This window comes from Polypterus senegalus, chromosome 2 (assembly GCF_016835505.1).
Source record: "Polypterus senegalus isolate Bchr_013 chromosome 2, ASM1683550v1, whole genome shotgun sequence".
Taxonomy (NCBI): domain Eukaryota; kingdom Metazoa; phylum Chordata; class Cladistia; order Polypteriformes; family Polypteridae; genus Polypterus; species Polypterus senegalus.
Genome location: NC_053155.1, coordinates 119,069,148 through 119,086,702, shown reverse-complemented (window position 1 = coordinate 119,086,702; position 17,555 = coordinate 119,069,148). Strand labels below are relative to the sequence as shown.

The window sequence follows — 17,555 nt, the reverse complement described above, 5'->3', positions numbered from 1 at the left end:
CAACCAATCAAATAAATCATAAAGGCAGGAAAAGTACCTTATAGACAAAACAGGAGTTGTTACCTGGAAACCAGGAATCCAAATAAGCAGAATGCTGAAGCTCCAGAGTAAACTGAAACTTCCCTTAAATAACCCTGCGTCCTTAGTCTCAAGATAAAGGAGAGAGGACAGATACCCAAATAACCTACATTCGATTAACATAATACAAATATTCTAAATAATTAATAATCAAAAGGTGAATGAAAATCATACTACATACTGTATATACAACAAAAACAAAACAAAATCAAAAACAGAACTCGTAACATAATATGTAGAACTATTTTTAAAAAAGATTAAAAAAAAAACAAATAATAAACTTAAGCCAGAGAAAGATCCTGGCTAAAACATAACAGAAATATTATTAAAGGGACATGAATCAAATCTGATTAAAATGGCTAAGAAAAATCTGCATTAGTTTAGAAACGCAGAGGCAAGCAAATATATTTTGAAGGCACAGAGTATACTAAGCAGTAAGAGTAATGATATTTGATAGAAAAAAAGATTGATGTTAAGTAATTTTGTAGATGTGACAGAATAACAAAGGTTAGGCTTGTACAGGGGAAATGCAGGTGAAGAAAATGACAATTACTAATATCCCATTCCATGTATTTGTCTGTGTGTCAGTAAAGGAGAGCTACATTACAAAGGAAAGCTGGTAAAGAATTGGCAGTCAACATTCTTCATTATGCTTAGGCTGTGCTATTTGATACTGGTGAGTACCTGACCCTCACTCTCCTGATAATGCTTAGATGGGAGATTGATTTCAGAAAGAATGCCATTTTCTGCCCTCTAAATACAGTAGTTGCAATCTCTGCAAGCAACACATGGACCACACCTGCACAGCGCATTACACATTTTGGCTAAAGATACATGAATACTTTGCCACTAGATGGAGCCCTAATCAAAAAAAATAATAATAAAGTATATCATGACCTCTTAAGTTTTATAATGTATTTCCAAGTGCCTAAAATTAAAAAAAATACCATTTTCATTTAAAAGAACCAATAAAAACATTTTGAACTTTTAGTTCCATCCAAGCTAAAAAACTGAATTCAATCGTCATATGGACAACGAGTTACACAGTCAGCGGAAATCCTAAATAAAAGAAGGAAAATTTCTGATAAAGGTCAAATAGTGTACTTAACAGCTAAGTGCAAAAAGCCTTACACATCTTGCAAGAGCCCTGTTTGTCCAGCTGCTGTTGTAATAAGGAAACTTGTACATGGTGATATATTTGCTCACCAGGTCAAGACAATAAAGGTTGGCTGACTGAGTGAGTCGTACTGCTTTGATAAATTTCAACTCTTATGGTTTTTTAAAGAAATACCTTTTAATGGTAAACCATTTCAGTAACACTTTATAATAAATTTAATTAATGAAGCATTAACAAGCATTATCTAATGTTTAAAAGATCATTAGTTCATGTTCATTCAAATAGTTATAAATGTCATTAAATGATAATTCATATATTAGCTAATGTATTATGTATCATATGAAGGAGCATTGAGCAGACTATTTCATGAAATTTCAAGCCAATACATATAAGGATTAAATGCACCAATTTCTTTGTTCTAATTTTCTAGGAAATAGCTTGTTCATTCTTAAACCAACATATTCTGTACATTTTTTGATAAAAATTTATTTTGCTTCTTTTCACCAGAGTAGTAGTATTTCATAGACTAGTAAAATTTGATCCAACATTGGCTGACAAATAATACTTATTATTAAACTAATAATAATAATTGTGTGTTTTCTATTTGTGTATGCATGTGTTTGTGTGTCAGTATAAATGTTAAATATTTTTAGGAAAAATAAAACATTGAAAGATTTTTTTTCAATTGCAATTGCTGTTCCTTTCAATTTTGATAAACTGAAAAAAAATTAAGATTGAGGAAAAGCTGTAAAATACCATTGCTAAAAATAATTAGTTGTTGATACCACAGTAGTGTAATGTTTTATAATAAAACTTTTATTAAGACAATAAACATGATGTTTTGATTCAAACTGAGTTGTTCCTGCCAGGGCACAAACCTGGTCATGTTAAGCCTGGTGCTCATTAATGTATTAATTATCCATTTACTTACCTTTATAATGCATGAATAGATGCAACTTTAGATTAAGTACTGCAAAAACCTCCATAACTAATGAATAAATATTTTATAAACATGTGCAAACCTGTATAATGCATGAAGAGCTTCGACTTTAGATTGGGTACTGCAAAAACATTTACAACTAATGAATAATTGATTTAAAAACAAGTGTGAAAGCCGAAACAAGTTCTTTCAATGTTACAAGCAGGCCAAAACATTAAATTGGCAGCTTTACAGATTGTACACCTCATGAACAACACACTTGTATATGATAAATAAAACATATGTAACTAATAATTAAAGATATTTGTCACTACTCAGCTAGACATTAGTGAATACAGTCTCAACACGAGTAATGTGTTATCAAATGGTAAAAAATGCCTTACTAGCCATTTGTTAAATAATCTGTAAATGTTTAAAAGTATATCAGCTGATGCATGAATTATCATTTAATGACATTTATAACTATTTGAATGAAAATGAACTCATGATCTATTAAACATTACATAATGCTTGTTACTGCTTTATTAATGAAAGTTATTATAAAGTTACCAGTTATGATTTTAATGCTACAAGTGGGCATAATAGAAAGAATGTTTGAGAATGGAAAGTCTTACCAGCCAATTTAAGACAAATTCCCTCAATAAGTTAAATGGTATTTATTTCTATTCTATAGTAACTTGTTATATACTTCTTCCTTTTACTGTCATGAAATTGTGTGACTATAAGTAGCATGTTTTATGCTGTTTTGTGATATAACTGTTATTCACTTTTTTTTTTCTCATCTCATTATGTTACTTTTTCTCTCTTTTGTATTGTTTTATGAAACAGGGATAAGGGTATGGAGTTAATCCAGTTGACTGCAGAGATTCCAGAAATGCTTTAGATTCACTTTTGTTTTCACGCTGTTAACACTGAACAAATCATACAATTTCAGAGAAATGTTATCGTAAAATCATGTACAAAATAGAGCTTACTCTACAAATACACATGAGAAAAAGCACTTGAAAATCAACGTATAATAAATTTACTATTCACAAAGAAATCTCAGCTGAAATCTCTGATCAAATTTGTCTGTTGTTCACAAGCTCCTCCTTTTGCTTTGTTTTCTCCCATCCAGTCTGGCCAAATTTTAATAACTTATTCAGCAAATAACACTTTAAAGGTCTTGATGTGTGTAAAGCCAGAAAATATTTATGTAGCCTGAACAAATGTAAATGTGCATTTGTATAAATTCAAATAAAAATTGAAAAATGAACTATTTTAATCTTAAATATTGGTTCTTAATTCTGTTGCAGACAGAAGATCTCATCTCACAGAGAGTCACTGACAGCTAAATTAAAATAACATGCCAGTGTGCATTTTATGTACCAAAATATTGTGAATATTGTTGACTTAGGAGGGTTCATTTCCACAATTAAAAAAATATTTTGGGATGATTTTAGTCAAACATTTTTCATATTAGGTTTAACAGGTTTGACACATTTTTTGCAAAAAGGGATAGGATTTCCAATTTAATTTCAATAGAATAAAATAAAAAGAAGTGATAAATTGCAATATATTGCAGAACCGAACCACGCTTAATGTTTTAAAATGTAAAAAGTGAAGTATTATTGCACTGTGACCCAAATATGGACAGTATTGTATTGTTGGTTCCCTTGAAAATTGGATCTCTATTTATATTTAAGGTTCACCAAAACATAAAACTTGCCACACAATCAAGATGCTGCCTTAGATGGAATGTCTGTTCGTTACAAGGATCATAAGCAAGTAACAGGCACTAACACAGAACAACTAAGAGGTTTTATTTAAGTTCACAACATAAACTGGAGTACAATGGTAGATCCTGGCAAGCCCAATTATTGCAAGGCAATGAAATAAGAAATTTTTGTTCAGAATTCTGTGTATTTGGCATTTTAAAAGGACCCAGAGAAGAAGAGACCACAATCTCCAAAGTTTGCTTTACGAGTTAAAGACGTGAAATTTTACAAAACATTTATCAAGTCTGTAAAAAATTAAATGGGAGTTTTCAGCACTGACCAATAAAATAAAATATGCTCTCTCTAAAAAAATCAAAGCAAAATGGTTAGCTGCAGCTTATTATCCGCAATTAACAATTAATCTAAAATCTTCTAAACATGCAGTATGCATCAAACATAAAGACTGAATAATATCTTAGACATACAATACTCGAAAAGAGTAAGAAATAATCATTGGAAATAAATAATACACTATTGAAACTAAATAAACACAATGAGCCCGATCAAGTAAAAAATGAGGAAGGAATATTTGAACTTGTTTTTGTTAAAATCCCCTGTTGGGTGTCAATGGTAACTTAGCTGATGGAATGCTGCTGCAGTAGCAGAATAGTGCTGAATAAGGGAATGCAGAACATGCATATGAATTTAAAAAGACTCTGACCAAGTTCAAATAAATGCAGTTATTCAGGCTTAATGGATTTCACTACAGGTGTGCTATCCCTCATACAGGCCCCATAAATGTATACAAATAAAACCATTTTAAAGATTTTTTTAGGAACCCACTCTTCCATGTATTCGTTCAATGAAATAAGAACAGCTTCCTTTGTGATTTTTTAATTGTCTTGTCCTTCTTTAAAATGGTTGTGGCAAGGTTAAAGTGACATAAACCTAACAGTTTGGAAACTGTTTACACAGAAAGGTAAGGAAAAATAAAGTTGCAGCTTTAACAAATTATCTAATTAATTGCAAAAAGCAAAGTTGATAATTAATTAATTGATTGGTTAATCTCAATTGACCCATTCCTCTTCCCAACGTCATGCTTAATACATTATACAGGTTATCCACAGACTACTGAACCAAAACAACAGAAAAAGGATTTGAAATCGAGTAACAGTGTTGGATTGTAGAGCACAGCAATTATGTGAATTAATAACATGAGAAACTCTGAATTAGATTTTTTTTTCTAAATTTTACATCAGAGGTTAGAGAAGCTGTGCTATAATCACCAAGCTTTACTTTCAAATCTGCTTGATATAGTATCTTGTAAAACAAAAGATGAACATAATGTACAAACAATTATTAATTTCATTCATAAATCAAAGTTGAGAGCTTAAACCTGGTACTTCATCTTCAAATCTAACTGAATTTCTTTATCACACTAAGCTACAGATTGTAAAATACTGCACTGGTATTTTCAAAGGTGCTACCACCTTTGTTTACTAAGTTATTAACTAAGGTGACTTGCTTAAATATACATACATGATTTTCTTGTACCTTATATTGCAGCTGTCTGCACAGAGTCCCTGTGACTTAGCAAATGGTAAAAGACTTGTAAAATTGAATATTACTGAAGGTGTACTGTACTTTTTCTTACTTGTTTTAAACTTACCACATCAATTTGGTTTATGACTTACTAAACACATTTTTAAAATAAATGATTACTGTAACATGGCCAGAGTGACATTCCAACACAGTGGCTGGTGCTGATGTCCCACATGCCCATTGACTTTAAGATGAAATCTTGGTCTGGTCACCATCTACTGTACGTGTTTTACAGGTTTAAGGGTTCTCCATGCATGTTAATTTCTTTCAGCAGCTCAAACACATGCAAGACAAATGCATGGTTAACTTTAAATTGACCTGGCATAAGTTAAGTGGGCCCCACATGGGAGTGCTGTCTCGTCAAAGGGCTGTGATTGATGTTGCTACAACCTCTTCAGTGATCAGTTCTCCAGTAGTCCCTGTCCTTCGGGCAGTTGAGCAAGTGTATGAGATATGCTGTATATGTGTTTGTGGTTAATAAAATAGTGGTGTGCCTTGGGATGATTTTGGTTACAAAAACTGTAAAGACTGTGAAAAGACTTTAATCAGAAAGTAATTGAGAAATTTTCAAGCCTGAAGGAAAGAAGGGCAAAATTTATGTTCAAGGAAATATAGGTATCCTGATCATAAAGACAGAATAAGATTTAGGTTGGACTTGCCCAGTGGGTGTACTACAAGATGGATTGGAGGGACAAGTTATGTTTTAAGATGTGGGGGTCTATGGATCTTACAATGTGAATTTGTGCCCAAGTGAGGTAAGTCTGGCAAACTTACATAGGACTGGGCAAACTGGCAGCAAGAGTAGAATTAAATTAGGGTGGGAATGACTCTGTGGGTGTGGTAAATAATAAACCTGGATGCAAGGCTTCAGAAAATCAGTGGACTAGTGACTGTATGACGTGGATTTGTGAAATACAGTGGGAACAGCCAAGAAATGGGCACTCTATTAGCAGAGGCAGAATAAGATTTGGATTGGACTTATGCAATGGATGTGGTAAAGGACAGACAGAAGTACGCATTGAAAGATTCTGGAATTGGGGGTGTTGACATTAAGGTATGGCTTTTGACAGAATGGGAAACTGGGCAAGCTGGTAGAGGATAAGGCAATTTAAAGACAGGTGTAGTATAAAATTTGGGTGGCAGGTGCACTTGCATCTACAGGGCAAGTTATGGATGAATAAGGGACTGTGGGTATCATGGATTGAGGTTTTGGAGCACAGTAGAAATGGGAAAGCTAGCATTAGACCGGGAAGTATGGTAGAAAAGGTATAATACATTTCAGCCTGGATTTGTCCTATGGGTCTGGTACTGGACAGACCAAGATGTTTTATGACACTATGAGGACAACAAAAGCATATGGAATGACCAGAGAGATACAGTAGATATTAAAGGCACTATATAAAAAACAGATGTGAAATGCCCTGTACAATAGACAGACAAATGTGAAAAGCACTATACAATAGATAAGCGCTGCTTCAGTTTGTCGCCCAAAAACTGCCCCATCCTAATTTTTGCCCGAGCCACTACTGTCTAGTATGAGTAAGTCGGGGTATATACATCTCTCCAAACTCCTATAAAGAAATAAACATGTTCAGCAAATAGATGGATGGCTGTAAACAACCAGTGAATGTCCTACCAAAGCAAAAGATCTTAAGTATTTTGTTTTTTATATCTACAGCATCTCTACTTATATCTATTTTTATTCATATTTTCAAAACAAGAAATATGAATAAATAATGCAGTTTAGATGATTTTTAGATCTAAATAATTGTCTAGATGCGTATCACTATACCACTGATTTTGCCAAATTGTTTAACTTTGTATCTTTATGATGTTCATAACCCAGTCAGTGGTCTTTTAAATATTGCAGAATTCCTAATAGGCCAGATCATACAGACCATGTTCCTGCAGTGGGCATACATTATTCCCATGCTTGTATGAACCTACTTTGTTATTGTTTTTTAACTCACCTTGCTACAAAATGTAAAGTCTCAACATTGCTTCAGTTCTAAAGACATAACACAACTATAAATGATCCTGCATTAAAAAGCATTCAGGAACATACGCTATACTCTGCTTTTATTCCATTCCACCTTTAAAATAAAGGATACTGTACCAGCAGGACAAGTAAACCAAATTCAGTTAAGCCTAATATGGGTAAGTCTCACAAAAAACAAACTGCAATTTAGAGAGTTATTATATTCCCCAAAATAATGATTATTATTAGGTATCTCAGTTGTGCAGTGTTTAGTGGTGCTGCCTCACAGTTCCAGAGAACTGGGTTGAAATGGGTTGAGCATGGTACTTGACAAACAAGCCAAATTTATAAATTATACATAAAAATGATATACATAAAACTGCCAGCACTCAGGAGCTGGACTTCAACCTTTTTTTAAACAAAGCCCACTGGAACTATTGTGAAACAAACCAAAAACTCAAAACTGCCAGACATTAATTTACACTTTTCCAAACATACCCAACAGCTAAAATAAGACATAATTTAATTTGTTGAACCCCTTATTTGATTTTTTTTACATCTTTAATTAAAATTAGTACAAACAACTGGATATTTGACTTAAACTTTGAATCTTTATTGATCTGAAACCGTATCTCTGTTTTAATTTCTTTGGAAAGTGCAAATCTAACTTTATCTATTAGTCTGGGATAATTAGAATAAAAGGGACATCACCCTGGGAAAGAAAATATTGCTGCAATAAAACTATTGAATATACATATAATTATTGTTAAATCTACATGAAAAAATATATTTTTAAGCAGGACTGATGCTGTATATAGACAAGGGAACACAAAATAATAAAGAAGAACAGAGAAGACCATCGCCTAATCATGACGTCTGAATTCCCAAAGAAACTACCCAGACCTCTGCAGACTGAAGAAAATCTTAAGTAGATATGCACTCAGACTTGAAAAGAGTCATGTTCCATAATTTATATTTTTACATAAGTATTTTTAATACTTTTTCAAATACATAAACCTTTTAAGTCACTTTTGAAATACATTTCTTGCCTTTTCTACCATCAGTTTTACTGTGTTTTATTCATTTTGATTTTTAGTAACAATGATTTTGTATCATGTGAATGGATCAAGGTATACTGTGGAAAAAGCACCTAGTGTGGGCAATTGCCACATTCCCACAGGGGTTACAGCTGAGGTGAAGATGTTTTCAATAGAAATAAGTGTGGTGAGGGGGCACCTGCTTTGGTGAGTGGCATAGGTGTACTTTAATCCTGAAGACAAGCTAAGCTAAATTAGAAAGTCTCTTTGCTTGAAGCAGCTGTGCAAGAGCAGGTAAGGCTATACAAACTGGGTGCTATAAAGTAGATAGTACCACTTTTCCAAAGGTAGAAGCATGGTGAACAAGTAAGTGGCCCAGGCATTGTTGTAATTTTCAGGTTGAACACATTCTATAGGTTTTTCCTGTATATGGACAGGTTTTCTCTGGCCAGCCTGTGTTCCCACATTCCAAACACAAACCTGTTAAATGTTTAGTATGAATGAAGTAGGTGTGTCATTCTCTCCCAAACTCTATAATGGAAAAAGTGAGATCACAAGTTTGGAGAAAACATTTTAGTATTTACTTATTCAGCTATACTGCCTATTCTGAACTACATGGTGAAAGAATTTATTTCAGAAATGTTGGATTTTTAGAATTTACACAGTGTCATTTTTTAACCTCATTTGAGCAAATTAAATAATTTGTGAAACTTAATTCCTAACAGCATGACCAAAACAAAAAATACTGCTGAAGCCTCTAAAGTAGCTGAAAAAAGTTCTCAGTCTACATATGTTTAGATCTAACTTGATTGTGATGAACATTGCTTATCAGCATTTCTATTGTTACAACCTGCATATCATAAACACAAGATGTTTCATATACTTAATGCTTTATCACTCTTGTACAAATGTACAATGTCAGCAAAAATTCCTCCCATTCATGCATATATTTTCTTAACTCACGTCAATGCAGGGTCACAATCACCTAGCACCAGCCATGGTGGAACTGGTTACAAGGGAAGAATGAATACTTTTGCACAGCAGAACAAAAATTTCAAATGCCACCTTAAACATACATTTACTTTTTTTTTATTTGTAATATTTACAGGCCTAGGTTAACATGAATGTATCATAAACTTCACTATAATTATTTTATATTTCTGTGATCAATTAGCACAATTTGGGAAACTGACGTAAAATGAACAAAATCATCCAAAATTAATTTTGACAGTTTTTGTTCAAGTTATATTCATTAATACAGCTCAATTTAAATTTATGTTAGTAAATAGAATTGCACTCGCTTATATAATACCAGCATGCTACACGCTAATTAAAAATAATTACAACTTATATCTTAATGTTGAAGCAGAATAACCAATGTAACAATGAGTTTTTTCCTGTGAGGGACAAAATAACTCCACAAAAGAAACCTATACAAATGTGGGTACCTCACACAGAAATTATGAAAGATATTTTAATGCTAAAAGGTGCCATCTGCAGTTACAGCATGAATCTTACAGAAATGATGAAATCCAAACAAACGTACTTTTAACTAGCTTGCTGGTAACACAATGATGTTACAGGTGAGTTCACTAAAACCACAAATGTTAATGTCTCATTTTATAAAAGGTACCTCATCAAGGATAATAGCCACACAGAAAGTGTCTGAAACTAACAATCAGAAAGTCACACATTGTACAACAGAAAACAAAAAATTTCATTTTTACACTTTACAGGCAGTTTACAACAGTTTAAATCACATTAAACAAGAAAATTAGCATTACCTAATTAATCTAAGACAAACTAGTGAATGTACTGTATCAAATACTTCTGAGCTAATCAATTTTTACAATAAGTGGTAGATGCAACTTTCTGGATGTTAGAAGACCAATACATTATAAGAAATCAGTATGTCTAAATACTTCTCGGTACCATGGTCCATCACTTTTACGTCTTGACATTTAAGTTTGTACTGTACTTTTACATTATTTCTTTCTTATATTTCTTTAAAATAGTAAGTTGTAAGATCCTCTTTAGCCATTCTAAAATGCAAAAATGCCACCTTTTGAAAAGAGACTTGCTGTTGTGCATGCATCATTCACTTATTGATACTTAACATAAACAAAGGCTTTTATTATACAGATGTATCATAGTCTACCACTCAGAATGTCTTTCCTTAGTAATCCAGGGCATTTTGTTTGGGAAGCTTTTCACTGTTTTTGAAGGTACAAAAGTGTCAACATAAAAGTTAATATAATCTGGAATGCAGTGACAAAGTCCCTCAGTATCATCATTGTATAACTTGCACAGCATTTCCCACTCCCCTGTTATTTCAAAACATCCTTTAGGGCCAATTTGGCCTCCAGGTCCACTTTATACAAGCAACAGGATGAGGCTGAATAACAAGCTTGTAAATGGGCGAGAGACAGATCAAACTGTGATTGGAACTAAAGGCATCTTTAACATTTAAATAAAACATATCTAGCTTGTTTTATCTGTAAGTAGTACATGCCACATGCCGATGTAAGCTTGTGACTATTCCTTTGAAGGTCAAATAATTAATATTTTGTTGTTTAATTGATGTTGAAATATCTTAAAGCTTCTGCAAGGCCTAAATTGCCCCTTGGGTACCAATACATAATAGGTTGTGACTTGTGTCTCGGGGTTCATAACATTTAAAAATACTATTACAGCATCCACATTCACAAAATGGCAAACAACAGAGGGTGCAAGAAGGTACTTTTTCCTTGCATTACTCCGTTATTTAACAGACCTATGTCTAATAAAGCAGACTAATGAAACACAATATATAGTTCAAAATAAAATATATCTCATAGTGTTATTAAACACTATTCTGAATCACTGTTTCTAAAACTATGGGTTGCAACCCAAACTAGGTTGTGGACAAGTTTGAAATGGGTCATCACACGATGCCGAGTTCCACCAAATGAGAATTCTGTGGCAAGTGAGACACTGCCTTCTATTTAGTTTATGTTTTTTGCACTAGTATGCAATATAAACCATGACTTAAAAATAATTGCATTGGTGCATTACAGAAAGCTTTTTTTTTTATGAAATGAAAATATAATAAATATTCCCCACAACACCACTACCCCCTCACAAATATTGAAGTAATCAAACTGAGATTATTGACAGCAAAGACATCTATAAGAAAGGGGTATAGTGGAGAGAATGACACAGAGAATCTTGTAAGGTGAAGGCACCATGGCACTATACTATATATATAGTGTTGTATGCTAAATGCAGTTCCAGTGACGATGGACAACTGGTTGGTGCCCCACTGTGTGTAGCATACATTGAATCCAAATCTGGAAAAGAGGTGTAAAGAAGATTTTGTATTATGTATTATGTTTAACAGGCCTCAGCAAGGATGAGTTGCTCTTGGAACACCATTTGATTAATTTCAATATTCTTGTAGCTTCAAAATTTTTTGGACTATTAAGTAGGTTAAATTGGGCTGCAGGGAGGAATTATCAGAATTCATTATGATATGACCCTGTGTTAGGATATAGCGGGTTGGATAATGGATGGATGGTTGGTAGCATTAAACACTATAATGAAGACTGTTGAATTTTTAATTAAGATGTACAAAATATAATTATCACATATGTATGTCAATTTTTAGAAAACATTCTGTTATAATAAACTAATAATCCGCTTCTTTGGTACCAATATGATGCAGATTTTGTTATTCGGGTCCTCAGATTAAAAAAAACTAAGAAAACCTGTTCTAAAATGTTATCACTGGGGCTTCATTAATCTTATTACCACCTAAGAAGGATTTTGGTAATGTCTTATTACATAGCAGTATCTTAGGTGATACTTTGTATCCATTTTTTCATTGTTACCAATGCATCCCCAGTTTTTGTTACTAAAATGTCTTGAGGACTGTCAATTGCCATGACACTTCAAGAAATGTTATAAGTTAGTGATACAATTTGGTTATCTCCTTTAGCAGACCATGTGGGATTTCACCTGGAAACCGACTTGGATCATGTGAGTTCCCATACCGTCAGATCAATTGAATAAAAATTGAGTCTTGACACTGAATTGAACTAAAAGCAAATTTGCAAATGGCAGAGCTATTTACTTCCAATTTATGACAAGACTTTGCATGTTTCATAACACATTTTATGTATTTGAGCCATTGGCACTTTGTCCTCTGTGGTGAATGGTTCACTGGTGACAAGCCAGAAACAATTTATTGAATCCAGATCATGGCACCAGTGAGTTGAGGTGAATTTTTTTTGACAGAACTGTTCCTTAATTACCATAAGCACACTTACTAGCTACCGATAGTAATGATTGTTGTGTATTCTATGTGAGGTAGCGGAGATCAAGTCTTCATAATAAACTGAACTAGTCTGTGCAACAACATGGGCTTTTAATGTCAAAGATTAATGTCACCCCTACAGTCAAATAGTTTGAAATGGTTTTGCACACTTCAGTACTGTTAAATATGAAAGGTGTTTTTTAAGTAACAGGTAACATGTAAGCATAGTTGTGTTGCACAATTAAACCAAAAGTTTAGAAATAACTAATGATTCATATATTTCTTTACAGTAAATGATGGTTGTTGATAGTTTTAGACTCTTAATTTGTTCCTACAGTTCCAAAGCATATACTGTACACTGTTCCTTTCAAATGACTATAGAAATGTATGTATGTGTGAGCATGATAGTGGACATAATGGACTGGCATCCAGTCTAAAACAGGACTGTATTTTCCATGTGTTTTTGCAATCATAGTCTCTAGTGGAGAGACACAATACAGTAGGAGGGAGGCTGATTTTTAATTTTTTTTATAATTGTAATTAAAGAACCCTTACGAAGAAGTACAGAAACATCTTAAAAATATAAGTGTAAAAGTTCTATTTGATTAAAAGTAAATGTACTAACAGTAAGATACAATAAATCAATTTCATACAGTATAATGAGCAAATAAGGGTCCATGTTCACAACACTGCCAAATGATACTATATTCTAGTTAAATTTACAAGGCACTTACATGATAAAATTAGGGAGGGGGCAATTTTTGAGGAATGCATTTCTGGACCGTTTTATTTGTTTGTATATTAAGGGTCCTGCTTTGAAAAAGTGAACATGTTGTCATAATTTTTATATCTGGTTCCATTTTCTTTACTTTCACTCATTCCTTCCAGGACAAGTATGTATGAGTCAGCACTATAATATAGTTTTTACCCAAAATATGACATCTAGAATGTAAAAAGGTATGTATTTTTTTGTTTGTTTTTGTTACTGAAACATCATAATACATACAACATATATTCAATAATTGTGCATTGTACTTTAAGGATCATACTTTAATAATGAAAGACTTAACACACAATAAATGATGGTAATCTATGCTACCTGTGTGGTGTGCTTAAGACTTTGGACTTCAAATTCTGCTACTTACAAAGTCAAAGTCAAAGCGAACTTTATTGTCATCTCAACCATATACAAGTATACAGATAGACGAAATTGCGAAGCTCAGGGTCCACAGTGTAACAACATGAAGTGCAAATAATAAATTAAAAATAGAACTAAAATTTAAATTTAAAATTAAAACACAAACAAGACAAGATATTGTGTAAAGACAATGTGTGGCCATGAGCAAGTCACTTCGATTGTCTATGCTCCAGTTGTAAAGACAAAAGAAATGTAAACAATTGTACCTCAGATATTGTAAGTTGCCTTGAATGAATGTGTAGCCAAATAAGTAAACAATAATAAACATGTATGGAGTGAAAGGAAGTTGTTCTGGTTGTTTCCTTAACGTGTGGAGAAAATGAAAAATATTTGATATGATAAGACTATGATGTGGACTCTTCCTTATAATGTAACTAGATGGGAATTATTTTTTATACTTCTTTATCTTATTAAGATGCGTTTTTCTGCTAACTTGAAAAGCAGTAATGAGCAGTCATGGAAGTAACTATATTTTTTGTCAAGATTCTTAATATTATAATGGACCTAATATTACAATTTTTTAAAATTACAATTATAATTTTTTTCATTTTTATTACTATTTAATTTAATATTGTTTCTTTGTATCAGTATACTGCTGCTGGATTATGTGAATTTCCCCTTGGGATTAATAAAGTATCTATCTATCTATCTACACTTACATTTGCAGTGAGATTAAAAACACAGAAATAATTTCTGTTCAGGAAATAAATCCTGTCCTGTAAAGTGCCCAGTCTCATGTTTTGAGCCACTGCCCACCAAAGTCTGTACACATCACTACTTTGAGCCATTCCCCCATATGCAGCGTCACAAAAGAGTCACCATTTTCAATTTAGGTTTTGTTCAACAGGAACATCGTGAAATCGGTTTTAATCAATTTCCTTCCACTGATCTCTTTACAGTCTTTTCTGACATCCATTATATTTTTATCGAAAGCTTCCACGTAAACGAACAACACTTACCCTCCAAGCAAAGGTTTAATTCATCTGTACTGTACTTTACGATCCTAGAGTGGTATACACTATAATACAGATACTACTTATTTATTCGCGCAGTTTCACTTGATTTAACGTTTAATTGTCTTGGTTACAAAAAAAAAGGTATTCACAAGTTTGTATGTACTGGGCGGAAATTGTTCATACGATTGTTCATGTATGTAATTTATTAAGAAATATTATATAACACCACTGGAATGTTGTACTGAAAACATTAAGTAGAAGGAGGATTAAACCATCTCGAAGACGAAGACGGGTAGATTTTATCTCATTCTCTCCAACTTCTCATGTTTCACCAACTCCGCTTTCGTCACAGTTCCCCTAAAATAGGCGAAATATTGCCGGCAGCTTACCTTGTATCCATTTACATTAAACGCCGGGACGCTGGCAGTTTGCCGGGCCGCTGGCTTTCTTCATGCCGTTCAATTGTCACTCTAGAGAAACGGGTAAAAGTTCAGAGCGGCGCAGCGCTCCTTGCCGAACTGGTCAGACAGCATCTCCTCGGGACTTGCCGCCTGCCTTCCGCCAGGTGCCGTCGGAGTTTGACAACTTTTGGTTGAAAACAAAAGTGGCATTAAACTCGTTTCGCGACGAATGTTTTCGCGACCTGCTAATCGAAGAGTTTCTTGTAACTTTGTCTCAGAGCCCCGAATGGCACTCATATTATGTAATTCATCCTTTCTTCGAAATATTTATTTTATTGAGACGTTTAAACTTCCATCAAGTACTCTCCACAGTTGACAGCGCCTTACGCTGCGCACAGGCGAAGTACGGAGAATGACGTCGTCAGTTTGCCCAGCGTAGTGGGCCCAGTTAAAACGTTTTGCAGAAAATGTGGAAAGGAGAATATAAATAAAAATATACTAAAATAGATTTATTATGCTTATTAAAGTTGTAGTAAGACTGGAGCTATTAATTATGTAAAACACCTGCTTCATAATTTCAGATTTTAAATTCACAAGCATATATGCTTGAAATAGTCAACTCTGTTTAGAGGCGATTAATCATCTTATGTTTAAAAAGCGACTCTGAATATATATAACAACTGGTGTACCTTATGAATAAAGTGCTATCTATCTATCTATCTATCTATCTATCTATCTATCTATCTATCTATCTATCTATCTATCTATCTATCTATCCTTCCTTAGATGGGAGGATACATGACCGATGCAATTGTTCGCACCGGACCGTTACTGACACCTGCAGAGTATGGGATTCGAATCTCACTCAATCACATTCTCTCACCATGTTCGTGGGTTTTTCTCCGATTAATCCGGTTTTGCTCCCACATCCACAACACGTGAAACTAATGAAAATACGCGAATCAAAGTTGACACAACATGCAGATGAGTGCGGTTTGCGATGGATTGGTCCCGTCCAGAGTTAGGTCTTGCCTTCGCCCAGATCTGCCAGGCTTAACTGTGGCCTTTGCCACACTGAAGCGGATTCGAGTCTGTATAAGTGATATCAGAAAGTAAGTTTAGTCGTGAGTAAAACAAACGTTTTGTGCGTAGATTTAATAATACATATACTGTACGTATTGAATTCATTTTGTGTTGTTTGTGATATGAGATTGCCAGGGTGAGTATGGGTTTAGAATAGCTCTGGTGATGTTGCAGCTTGATAGTGCTGAAAGGGGAATAAGAAAAACAGCACCACGTTTGTTGGAATTTTGCAAATTACAACTTTTAATACTCTGCAGTAATGGCTTTAATGAAAGTAGACTATTTTGTTACCCCACTACCTCAAAACAGTGCCAGTGCTAGGTTATTTTGTGCTCTAGGCCAAGCTTATTAGTGTGCCAACAGACTGTTTGGTAGCTAACCCTTGTCGCTGGGTTCCCCCTAACCACTTCTGATCTGCACCCAAGGTGAAAGTATTCACAAGTTTGCATGTACTGGGCAGTAATTTTTCATAAAACAGTTCATTAAGAAATATTATATACATTACTAGAATGTTGTACTGAAACCATGAAGTAGATGACATCTCAAAGACAATAGATTTTATCTCATTCTCTACACTTTCTCCTGCCTAATTGGCTTTAATGGTGGCTCTGGCCCTGTCTCCATCTCCATACTTTATTACTCCACCTCTGAGATTTTCTACAATGAGGTAGTTAGCTATGTGTTTTGGTAGACCATCTTAACATCTTCTACAACACCTAGCAAGATTTTATGGTAACACTTTAGTTTTGGTACTGCATCAGTAAAATGGCTAGTCATCTCTGTGTGTGCAGGGTGGTATTTAATATGCTGGCAAAATTATGAATATGAAGGATTCACAAGTCTTATATTGAATTATGGAATAGCAAGAGACATATACTCACTTAAGCTACCTCCATTCCAATGCTAAGCTGCATTTTCACAGTACATTAACTAAAATGTTACCAGTTTTACATTTGAAAACTGATTTGGACCTAATCTGTCCAAATTTATAGATTTACTTTGTTACACATGAAACTTACAAATTGTTGTTTTTTTTTTTGTGATTCAGGTCACCTCTAAAAGTCAGCCAAAGATTTGGGGAACCAACAGACCCCTGTTTAATTGTGAGATATGGAAACAGTGAACAAATAAACAAGCACACAAGGGTGCTAAAAGTGAAAATAAAAATGGTCTT

At 33.7% G+C, this 17,555-nt stretch overlaps 1 protein-coding gene across 2 annotated transcripts in view; it reads right to left on the bottom strand.

The window, feature by feature from the left end:
• Positions 1–15,667, bottom strand: part of kcnj15 (potassium inwardly rectifying channel subfamily J member 15) — a 59,321-nt gene extending 43,654 nt beyond the window's left edge. The window contains exon 1 of one of the 2 annotated variants that reach the window (XM_039744463.1): positions 15,287–15,667. The gene's annotated coding sequence lies outside the window, so the exon portion shown is untranslated. Of the gene's footprint in view, positions 1–14,900; positions 14,975–15,286 lie in introns of those variants that run through there. The other variant, XM_039744464.1, reaches the window with a different exon arrangement.
• Between the last annotated feature and the right edge of the window lie 1,888 nt (positions 15,668–17,555).